Below are 12,302 nucleotides of genomic sequence, written 5' to 3'. Positions count from 1 at the left end.
GGGTGAGGGTTCTGGAATAAATAGGGAGAGAGGGGGTGGCGGAACGAAGATGGAGAGAAAAGAAGATAGGTGGAGAGGAGAGTATAGTGGGGAGGTAGGGAGGGAATAGGTCCGTCCAGGGAAGACAGACAGGTCAAGGAGGTGGGATGAGGTTAGTAGGTAGGAGATGGAGGTGCGGCTTGGGGTGGGAGGAAGGGCTGGGTGAGAGGAAGAACAGGTTAGGGAGGCAGAGACAGGTTGGACTGGTTTTGGGATGCAGTGGGTGGAGGGGTGCCTCCCTAACCTGTTCTTCCTCTCACCCATCCCTTCCTCCCACCCCAAGCGACACCTCCATATCCTACCTACTAACCTCATCCCACCTCCTTGACCTGTCCGTCTTCCCTGGATCGACCTATCCCTTCCCTACCTCCCCACCTATACTCTCCTCTCCACCTATCTTCTTTTCTCTCCATCTTTGGTCCGCCTACCCCTCTCTCCCTATTTATTCCAGAATCCTCACCCCAACCCCCTCTCTGATGAAGGGTCTAGGCCCGAAACGTCAGCTTTTGTGCTCCTGAGATGCTGCTGGGCCTGCTGTGTTCATCCAGCCTCACATTTTATTAACTTGGATTCTCCAGCATCTGCAGTTCCCATTATCACTGGAGAAGAGTCATGCTGGGTTCAGTGGTGAGAGAAACAGAAATGACATTCCTTGCTCAGTAAGACTCTTCTTCAGAAAAACTAAAAATCTTCACCAACAGAAATAAAAAGAAACCTTAGTATGCTAAGCAGCATCTCAGAGCACAAAAGCTGACGTTTTGGGCCTAGATCCTTCATCAGAGAGAGGGATGGGGAGAGAGAACTGGAATAAATAGGGAGAGAGAGGGAGTCGGACCGAAGATGGAGAGAAAAGAAGATAGGTAGAGAGGAGAGTATAGGTGGGGAGGTAGGGAGGGGATAGGTCAGTCCAGGGAAGACGGACAGGTCAAGGAGGCGGGATGAAGTTAGTAGGTAGGAAATGGAGGTATGGCTTGAGGTGGGAGGAAGGGATAGGTGAAAGGAAGAACAGGTTAGGGAGGCGGGGACAAGCTGGGCTGGTTTTGGGATGCAGTGAAAGGAGGGGACGAGCTGGGCTGGTTTTGGGATGCAGTGGGGGAAGGGGTGATTTTGAAGCTGGTGAAGTCCACATTGATACCATTGGGCTGCAGGGTTCCCAAGCGGAATATGAGTTGCTGTTCCTGCAACCTTCGGGTGGCATCATTGTGGCACTGCAGGAGGCCCATGATGGACATGTCGTCCGAGGAATGGCAGGGGGAGTTAAAATGGTTTGCGACTGGGAGGTGCAGTTGTTTATTGCGAACCAAGCGGAGGTGTTCTGCAAAGCGGTCCCCAAGCCTCTGCTTGGTTTCCCCAATGTAGAGAGAGCCACACCGGGTACAGTGGATACAGTATACCACATTGGCAGATGAGCAGGTGAACATCTGCTTAATATGGAAAGTCATCTTGGGGCCTGGGATAGGGGTGAGGGAGGAGGTGTGGGGGCAAGTGTAGCACTTCCTGCGGTTGCAGGGGAAGGTGCCGGGTGTGGTGGGGTTGGAGGGGAGTGTGGAGCGGACAAGGGAGTCACGGAGAGAGTGGTCTCTCTGGAAAGCAGACAAGGGTGGTGATGGAAAAATGTCTTGGATGGTGGGGTCGGATTGTAGATGGCAGAAGTGTCGGAGGATGATGCGTTGTATCCGGAGATTGGTGGGGTGGTGTGTGAGAACGAGGGGGATCCTCTTTGGGCGGTTGTGGCGGGGGCGGGGTGTGAGGGATGTGTTGCAGGAAATGCTCGTCCCCTCCCTCCACTGCATCCCAAAACCAGCCCAGCTTGTCCCCACCTCCCTAACCTGTTCTTCCTCTCACGTATCCCTTCCTCCCACCTCAAGCCACACCCCCATTTCCTACCTACTAACCTCATCCCACCTGCTTGACCTGTCCGTCTTCCCTAGATTGACCTATCCCCTCTCTACCTCCCCACCTATACTCTCCTCTCCACCTATCTTCTTTTCTCTCCATCTTCGGTCCGCCTCCCCCTCTCTCCCTATTTATTCCAGAACCGTCACCCCATCCCCCTCTCTGAAGAAGGATCTACGCCCGAAACGTCAGCTTTTGTGCTCCTGAGATGGTGCTTCATCCAGCTTCACACTTTGCTATCTTGGATTCTCCAGCATCTGCAATTCCCATTATCTCTGATCACAAGAAACCTTAGTATGTATGTGTGTGAGAGGAATTAATAGACAATATTGAAAACATGTATATAATTTATCACCTTCACAGTCTTAGCTGTGAGTTATTTCTTGCAGACATTTGCCATTCCCAACAGATCTTAACTGTTCTTCAAGAAAGTAAAATGTATTAATCTCAATTGATTTTTGTAATTTTACTCCAAAATACAAATTAAGTCTATATTATGTGTTGCTTTATCTTGCATTAAATTAAATTTGGAATGATAGAGATCTCAGTTGCAATACAATATTAACAGGAATTCAGCTTAATTTAATACAATTTTGAATGATCTGGGCTCTATTTGATTTAAAAATTTCTGAAGTGATTGTACTTTGGCAGACAGGATAAACAGAAATCTTATGTTATGAGATGCCCAAACCTTCACTTCCTTTCCCACTAATGTAGATGATCATTTTGGTAAATAAATATTCCTCTCAAAGTTCTGATAACAGTTTCACATATTAATATTGGACTATTTCTTATGAACTCTGTAAAAAACGTTGATGCCACAATCAATAAAAAGAGAAAATGCTGAAAATACTCTGCAGCTCAGACAGCAATTGTGAAAGGAGAAACAGTAAATATTTCAGAGTGATGATCCTACATCAGAACAGAGTACTTCAGTTTTGCATTAGCAAATACTAAATACTAGGACCAAGTACAGGGAATGCTGGAGAAACTCAGGAGGTCTGGCAGCACATTGGAGAGAGCAACAGAATTAACGTTTCAAGTCACAGAATCTCCACAATGTAGAAAACAGGCCATTTGGCCCAACAAGTCCACACCAATCCTCCGAAGCGCATCACACCAGACCCATCCCTCTACCCTATCCCTGTCACCCTGCATTTCCCGTGATAATGCACCTACCCTACACATCTCTGGACACTACGGGCAATTTAGCATGGTCAATCCATCTAACCTGGACATCTTTGGACTGTGGGAGGAAGCAAGAGCACCCAGAGGAAACCCACACAGACACAGGTAGAACAAGCAAACTCCACACAGAGAGTTGCCCAAGGTTGGAATCAAACCCTGGAGCTGTGAGGCAGCAGTGCTAACCACTGAGCCACCGTGCCACGCAGTCCAGCATGACTTCTTCAAATCTGGAAATTGGATCTGAGGGAAATAACCTACATTGGGTGAAAAAAATTTATTTAATCAAACGTTGATCACTTGCTTTAAAATTTATTTTCTTTGGATCCATGTCTCAATTGACCACTTTTTATTACTGCAGGAATGTCTCAGACTGGGGAGTAGCTACTGCTAAGGCAGCAAAAAAATGGACTTGATGTTAACATGAAGACAGAGAAGAGAAGCAGTTTTAGAAAAGGTTTATTATAAACCAGAGCTGGTGCACATATTATTATCTGAGGAGCAATAACACCCTTAAATATAACTTTAAATATAGAGGCAATAATTGAGATTTGCTGATTGCAAACCCTAGATTGACTGACACCCATATACTCTTAGCTATACTGGTGACCATAAAAATCACAGCAGATATTAGTGGTGGCAGGGTTCAAGATTTGTGGAAAGAACCATAGTGATAGGACTCAAGGCTTCATGTGTATCTTCAGTATAAGTTGGTCCAAGTGTTTATCCATTTTTCAACAACAGAAAAATTTAGACATGTACCAAAACTTTAAGCTGAAAATTGGAGGTGTAGTGGACAGTGAACAAGGTTATCTCAGAGTACAATGGCACCTTGATCAGATGGGCCAATTGGGCTGAGGAGTGGCAGGTGGAGTTTAATTTAGATAAATGTGAAGTGTTGCATTTTTGTATGGCAAATCAGGGCAGGACTTATACAATTAATGGTAGGGCCCTGGGGAGCGTTAACAAACAAAGAGACTTTGGGGTGAAGTTGCATAGTTCCTCAAAAGTGGAGTTGCAGATAGACAGGGTGGTGAAGAAGGTGTTTGGCAGGCTTGTCTCCGTTGGCCAGTGCGTTGAGTGTAGGAGTTTGGGGTCATGTTGTGGCTGTAAAGGACATGGTTGAGGTCACTTTTAGAATACTGAGTGCAATTGTGGTATCCCGGCTGTTAAACTTGAAAGCATTCAGAAAAGATTTACAAGGATGTTGCCAGGTTTGAGCTATAGGGAGAGGCTGAATAGGCTGGGGCTATTTTTCCTGGAACGCCAGAGACTGAGGGATGATCCTATAGAGGTTTATAAAATCATGAGGGACAGGGATAGGGTCTATAGCCAAGGCCTTTTCTCCCATGGCAGGGAGTCTAAAACAAGGGGGCATAGGATTCTAAGGTAAGAGGGGAAAGATTTAAAAGAGATCTGAGGGGCAGCTTTTTCACACAGAGGGTGGAACATATATGGAATAAGCTGTCATGAAAGGTGGTGGAGGCTGATACAATTACAACATTTGAAAGGCATCAGTATGGGTACATGAAAAGGAAGGGCTTAGAGGGATATGGGCCAAATACTGGCAAATAGGACTAGAGCAGTTTAGGATATCTGGACAGCTTGGACGAATTGGACCAAAGGGTCTGCTTCCGTTCTGCACAACTCTATGACTCTATGAATGCTTAAGCACATTGAACGTGGTTCAATGCACCAAAATTAAAGCACAGACTATAACCTTACCAGTGTATGTGAATCCTAATGTCATAACCAAATGCAGATTTCAACTCATCGCAAGTAATGGGACTATAGCAGTGATTTAACAGCAGTGGTCAATTAAGAAGACACATTTGGGATTTCCACCCAACTAAGGATGGTACCTAGCCTCTCTGAGCTGCTGACTCAATTTCAATGCCAACTCCATTTATAGGTTTGGCAATTATTCCTGCCAGGAACCCCTCTCCTTGGCCCCATAAGCAGCTCATAGGCTGCCCATTTGAAGCTGGCACACTACGGGGGCCATTGTAACATCTCAGTGGCTTTGTTACAAGATTGGCCTTTCATATCATCATCCCCTGGTGGGAAGAGTATATTGGACTCTCCTCCTGAGGCCTTCTGCCATCATATTACTAGACTTGCCACCTCCAATGGTAAACTTCCATGTGCACTGGTCTAGGCCACTACTAGTGCATTTAATCTCACAAATGTACATGAGGTGAGACATCTGTAATTGAATTCTCCAGGTGAAGTTTACAAGTGATTTAACATTTACCCGGCCCTGTGCTGTATTTTTATTCAAAAGCAATAAACATTATCCATGGATCTGGAGCACTGTGATGAACAGAAGTTTCCCTGAAGCACAGGTCAGTGACATGTATATCAGCCCCTCCTGACGCCAAGATCCTGAAAGGATTAGATGAGTCAAACAAAACGTAATCATTGCCCACAATGACAAGAAGAAACAATTAACAGCTTTAATATAAAACCAAGGCCTAAGGCACTTGCTTAAGAAAAGAGACAAAATGGATCAATGCATTCATGGGGTGAACCTTGGTCAAAAGGGTCAACAATTAATGTTTTTTTAAGAAGTAGAACAATTGGCTGGGGCTCTAGTCAGAAGAGATAGAAAGGGATTGTTCTCATTTGTGGAAAAGTCATATCCGATCGGGTGTATAAGGTTCTAAAAGGGGAGGGCGAACAGCCAGAAATCGTGTTACATATTGGCACTAATGATATAGCCAGAAAAAGGATTGAGGATATAAAAAGTGATTTCAGGGAGTTAGGATGGAAGCTGCAGAGCAGGACGAACAGAGTAGTGTTCTCTAGTTTACTACCGGTGCCACGAGATAGCGAGGCGAGGAACAGGGAGCGGGCGCAGCTTAACACGTGGCTGCGCAGCTGGTGTAGGAGGGAGGGCTTCAGATATGTAGATAATTGGGATGCCTTCTGGGGAAAGTGGGACCTGTACAAGAAGGACGGGTTGCATCTGAACTGGAAGGGGACCAATGCCCTGGGTGGAAGGTTTGCTCGAGTAGTTCGAGAGGGTTTAAACTAGTGTGGCAGGGCAGTGGGAACCTGAGCTGTATACCAGAGGTGAGAGTTGATGCAGGTGAAGCAGTAGCAAGAGGTAGACCAGCTAGTGGGAAGGATTTTCCTGGGAAGGAACCAAGGGATCGGTTAAAGTGTGTTTGCTTTAACGCAAGGAGTATCAGGAATAAAAGTGATGAACTTAGAGCATGGATCAGTACCTGGTGCTATAATGTTGTGGCCATAACAGAGACATGGGTTTCTCATGGGCAGGAATGGTTGCTGGATGTTCCAGGGTTTAGAGCATTTAAAAAGAATGGGGGGGGGGGGGCGGGAAAAGAGGAGGGGGTGTAGCACTACTAATCAGAGAGGGTATCACAGCTACAGAAGCTTCCATTGTCGAGGAAGATCTGCCTACCGAGTCAGTGTGGGTGGAAATTAGGAACAGCAAGGGAGTAGTCACCTCATTAGGGGTTTACTACAGGCCCCCCAATAGCAGCAGGGAGATTGAAGAAAGCATAGGTTGGCAGATTTTGGAAAAGTGTGGACGTAGTAGGCTTGTTGTAATGGGTGACTTTAACTTTCCCAATATTGATTGGAACCTCCTTCGAGCAGAAGATTTGAAAGGAGCTGTTTTTGTAAGGTGTGTTCAGGAGGGTTTCCTAACTCAGTACGTTGACAGGCCAACGAGGGGAAAGGCCATTCTAGACTTGGTGCTCGGAAACAAGCCGGGGCAGGTATCAGATCTTATGGTGGGACAGCATTTTGGTGATAGTGACCATAACTGCCTCACATTCCACATAGCTATGGAGAAGGAGAGGATTAGGCAAAGTGGGAGGATATTTAATTGGGGAAGAGGAAACTATGATGCGATTAGACATGAGTAGGAAGCATGGACTGGGAGCAATTGTTCCATGGTATAGGCACTATAGACATGTGGAGACTGTTTAAGGAACAGTTGTTGCGAGTGATGAATAAATATGTCCCTCTGAGACAGGCAAGAAGGGGTAAGATAAAGGAACCTTGGATGACGAGAGCGGTAGAGCTTCTTGTCAAAAGGAAGAAGGTAGCTTACATAAGGTGGAGGAAGCTAGGGTCAAGCTCAGCTCTAGAGGATTACAGGCAGGCGAGGAAGGAGCTCAAAAATGGTCTGAGGAGAGCCAGGAGGGGGCACGAGAAAGGCTTGGCAGAACGGATTAGGGAGAACACAAAGGCATTTTACACTTATGAGGAATAAGAGAATGGTCAAAGAAAGAGTAGGGCCGATCAGGGATAGCATAGGGAACTTGTGTGTGGAGTCTGAGGAGGTAGGGGAAGCCCTAAATGAGTTTTTTGCTTCTGTCTTTACGAAAGAAACGAACTTTGTAGTGAATGAAACTTCTGAAGAGCAGGTGTGCATGCTGGAATAGATAGAGATAGAGGAAGCTGATGTGCTGAAAATCTTGTCAAACGTTAAGATTGACAAGTCGCCAGGCCCGGACCAGATTTGTCCTTGGCTGCTTTGGGAAACGAGAAATGCAATTGCTTTGCCACTTGCGAAGATCTTTGCATCCTCGCTCTCCACTGGAGTCGTACCTGAGGACTGGAGAGAGGCAAATGTAATTCCTCTCTTCAAGAAAGGAAATAGGGAAATCCCCGGCAATTACAGACCAGTAAGTCTCACGTCTGTCGTCTGCAAGGTGTTAGAAAGGATTCTGAGGGATAGGATTTATGACCATCTGGAAGAGCATGGCTTGATTAAATGCAGTCAACACGGCTTTGTGAGGGGCAGGTCATGCCTCACAAACCTTATCGAGTTCTTTGAGGATGTGACTAGAAAAGTTGATGAGGGTCGAGCTGTGGATGTGGTGTATATGGACTTCAGCAAGGCATTTGATAAGGTTCCCCATGGTAGACTCATTCAGAAGGTCAGGAGGAATGGGATACAGGGGAACTTAGCTGTCTGGATACAGAATTGGCTGGTCAACAGAAGACAGCGAGTGGTAGTAGAAGGAAAATATTCTGCCTGGAAGTCAGTGGTGAGTGGTGTTCCATAGGGCTCTGTCCTTGGGCCTCTACTGTTTGTAATTTTTATTAATGACTTGGATGAGGGGATTGAAGGATGGGTTAGCAAGTTTGCAGACAACACGAAGGTTGGAGGTGTCGTTGACAGTATAGAGGGCTGCTGTAGGCTGCAGTGGGACATTGACAGGATGCAGAGATGGGCTGAGAGGTGGCAGATGGAGTTCAACCTGGATAAATGTGAGGTGATGCATTTTGGAAGGTCGATTTTGAAAGCTGAGTACAGGATTAAGGATAGGATTCTTGGCAGTGTGGAGGAACAGAGGGATCTTGGTGTGCAGATACATAGATCCTTTAAAATGGCCACCCAAGTGGACAGGGTTGTTAAGAAGGCATATGGTGTTTTGGCTTTCATTAGCAGGGGGATTGAGTTTAAGAGTCGTGAAATCTTGTTGCAGCTCTATAAAACTTTGGTTAGACCGCACTTGGAATACTGCGTCCAGTTCTGGTCGCCCTATTATAGAAAAGATGTGGGTGCTTTGGAGAGGGTTCAGAGGAGGTTTACCAGGATGCTGCCTGGACTGGAGGGCTTATCTTATGAAGAGAGGTTGACTGAGCTCGGACCTTTTTCATTGGAGAAAAGGAGGAGGAGAGGCGACCTAATTGAGGTATACAAGATAATGAGAGGCATAGATAGAGTTGATAGCCAGAGACTATTTCCCAGGGCAGAAAAGGCTAACACGAGGGGTCATAGTTTTAAGCTGGTTGGAGGAAAGTATAGAGGGGATGTCAGAGGCGGGTTCTTTACACATAGAGTTGTGAGAGCATGGAATGCGTTGCCAGCAGCAGTTGTGGAAGCAAGGTCATTGGGGACATTTAAGAGACTGCTGGACATGTATATGGTCACAGAAATTTGAGGGTGCATACATGAGGATCAATGGTCGGCACAACATCGTGGGCTGAAGGGCCTGTTCTGTGCTGTACTGTTCTATGTTCTATGTTCTATGTTCTATGTTCTAGGTAGATCACAGTTTTAAAGTGATTGGTAAAAGGTGACTGGATAAAAATCTTTTGATGTAGCAAGTGGTCACAATTCAGAATGCACTGCCTGTAAAAATGGTGGGAGCAGATTTAATCATGGTTTTCACAACACATTCGTGTGAACATCCAAAAGTAAATAAAATACAGTGCCATAGAAAAATTGAGTAGTGAGACCTGACACACTGCCCTTACAGGTTTGACAAGTCAAACTGCACCTTCTGAGGTGTAACCTTTCTGGATGTTAAAGAGAGCTGGAATTTAAGGAGAGAAATTCCAAAGCGTGGGGGTTACAATGCTACAAGCACAGCCACAATATGTCAGAGCTGAGGCGGTTGGGCGCACAGGAAAATTCAGGCTCATCAATGCTTGTTAAGCATCTAGGCAATCTGACATTACAAAGGGTTGAAAGGAATAGCTGAAAGGTCAGAGATAATGGGAACTGCAGATGCTTGAGAATCCAAGATAACAAAGTGTGGAGCTGGATGAACACAGCAGGCCAAGCAGCATCTCAGGAGCACAAAAGCTGACGTTTCGGGCCTAGACCTTTCATCAGAAAATGGGGAGGGGAGAGGGTTCTGAAATAAATAGGGAGAGAGGGGGAGGCAGACTGAAGATAGATAGAGGAGAAGATAGGTGCAGAGGAGAGTATGGGTGGGGAGGTAGGGAGGGGATAGGTCAGTCCGGGGAGGACGGACAGGTCAAGGGGGCGGGATGAGGTTAGTAGGTAGGAAATGGAGGTGCGGCTTGGGGTGGGAGGAAGGGATGGGTGAGAGGAAGAACAGGTTAGGGAGGCGGGGATGAGCTGGGCTGGTTTTGGGATGCAGTGGGGGGAAGATAACGAGCTGGATGAACACAGCAGGCCAAGCAGCATCAGAGGAGCGGGAAAGCTAATAACATTAACATGTCATTAACAACAATCTGAGCCTGAAATAAAGACAAAACAAAGTCTGTTTCTGTCACTATCTAATCAACTACACAGCAATATGTTTAAAATGGAATTATACAGGTGGAGCACACTTTGTGAACATTTACTGCATTCCAACCCCGAGACTTCACAGCAGAAAACAACAGCCTCACACCTACTTTTCTCTTTCAAATTCTGTCTGTTTTGCTGTGCATTCCCAAAATGTCCTGCTTTTACTTCAGATTTCAAAACTGAATGTCTTCCTTCTTTATCTAGGTTACGGTAGGAATATTTTTCATGGGCGGCTTCATGCAGTCCTGGGGGCGCACAAATCTCAAGAAGATAGATAACAAAGTGTGGAGCTGGATGAACACAGCAGGCCGAGCAGCATCTTAGGAGCACAAAAGCTGACGTTTTAGGCCTAGACCCTTCATCAGAAAAAGCCCATTTTTTTCTGATGAAGGGTCTGGGCCAGAAACGTCAGCTTTTGTGCTCCTAAGATGCTGCTCAGCCTGCTGTGTTCATCCAGCTCCACACTTTGTTATCTCGGATTCTCCAGCATCTGCAGGTCCCATTATCTCTAATCTCAGGAGGATATATGCATTTTGATAATTTCATTCAAATATTAATTTCACCTGCTATTTCAATGCATGCAGTTCAAGAAAAAGGGAGAAAAAATTGTATTGTACCAGTGTTGGGAAAGATAAGAAAAATTCAGTTTAACATTTTTATTAAAACCAGAAGAACAGACTTCTCTGGACTTCAGGCGAATAATATAGGCTACTACCACCTTAAGGACACCTCCCCCTCGCCTCGCACCACCCCCCACCCCCTGCCCCCGCACAGTTGCCACTCAGTATCCAACCTTCCACTGACTCCATCTCCTGGTTCAGGCTACCTTTCAGGTCACCTAATATTGCTCTAAACTGAAGCAAGCGACCAGTAGCAAGACGCCCATTTAGGGTGCACAGTTTGTCAGTGACATCTTAATGTGGCCAAGCCCACCTGAAATGGGTCCCCAGAGTAAAATTTGATATGGGTGGAGGAAAGGATGGACAGGCTAGGCTTGTGTGTGCTGGAGTTTAGAAGAGGAAGAGGTGACATGATTAAAATGTACAAGATCCTGTGGAGTCTGCATAGACTACATGGTACAAAGAGATTCTAAATCAGGGGTCACTGGTTAAAAATAACACAGAGATGAAGAAACATTTCTTCTCACAGCAGTTTGTAGACCTTGTAAACTTCTTTCTCCAAAGGTTGTGGAAGCGGATTTTTTGAATGCTTTTAAAGAAGAGGTGTATAGATTCTGGTGAATAAAGAGGGTGAAAGATTATTATGGGTCAGCAGGAAAGTCAAGTAACCTGAAATCAAAGGCAGAACAGGGTCAAGGGCCAGTGGCTGACTCCTGCAGTTAGTGCATATGTTTTTCAAAGCAAGTGAAGGACTGGGCTGGTCACATGATTTTCATTACTCACTGAAATTGCTGTCTGCCCTCAACCCCAGGAGCTGTTAATTTCATTGCAATCAGTCATTGTATGGTTTTAAGAGATAATGGGAACTGCAGATGCTGGAGAATCCAAGATAACAAAATGTGGGGCTGGATGAACACAGCAGGCCAAGCAGCATCTTAGGAGCACAAAAGCTGACGTTTCGGGCCTGGACACTTCATCAGAAAAGGGGGATGGGGAGAGGATTCTGAAATAAATAGGGAGAGAGGGGGAGGCAGACTGAAGATGGATAGAGGAGTAGATAAGTGGAGAGGAGAGTATGGGTGGGGAGGTCTCTCTGCGACTCCTTTGTCCACTCCACACCCCCCTCCAACCCCACCACACCCGACACTTTCCCCTGCAACCGCAGGAAGTGCTACACCTGCCCCGACGTCACCTCCCTCACCCCCATCCCAGGCTTCAAGATGACTTTCCACATCAAGCAGATGTTCACCTGCACATCCGCCAATGTGGTATACTGCATCTGCTGTACACGGTGTGGCTTCCTCTACATTGGGGAAACCAAGCAGAGGCTTGGGGACCGCTTAGCAGAACACCTCCGCTCGGTTCGCAATAAACAACTGCACCTCCCAGTCGCAAACCATTTCAACTACCCCTCCCATTCCTTAGATGACATGTCCATCCTGGGCCTCCTGCAGTGCCATAATGATACCACCCGTGGGTTGCAGGATCAACAACTCATATTCCACTTGGGAACCCTGCAGCCCAATGGTATCAAT

This window comes from Stegostoma tigrinum, chromosome 9, assembly GCF_030684315.1.
Source record: "Stegostoma tigrinum isolate sSteTig4 chromosome 9, sSteTig4.hap1, whole genome shotgun sequence".
Taxonomy (NCBI): Eukaryota; Metazoa; Chordata; class Chondrichthyes; order Orectolobiformes; family Stegostomatidae; genus Stegostoma; species Stegostoma tigrinum.
Note: the sequence above shows the minus strand (reverse complement) of the source record.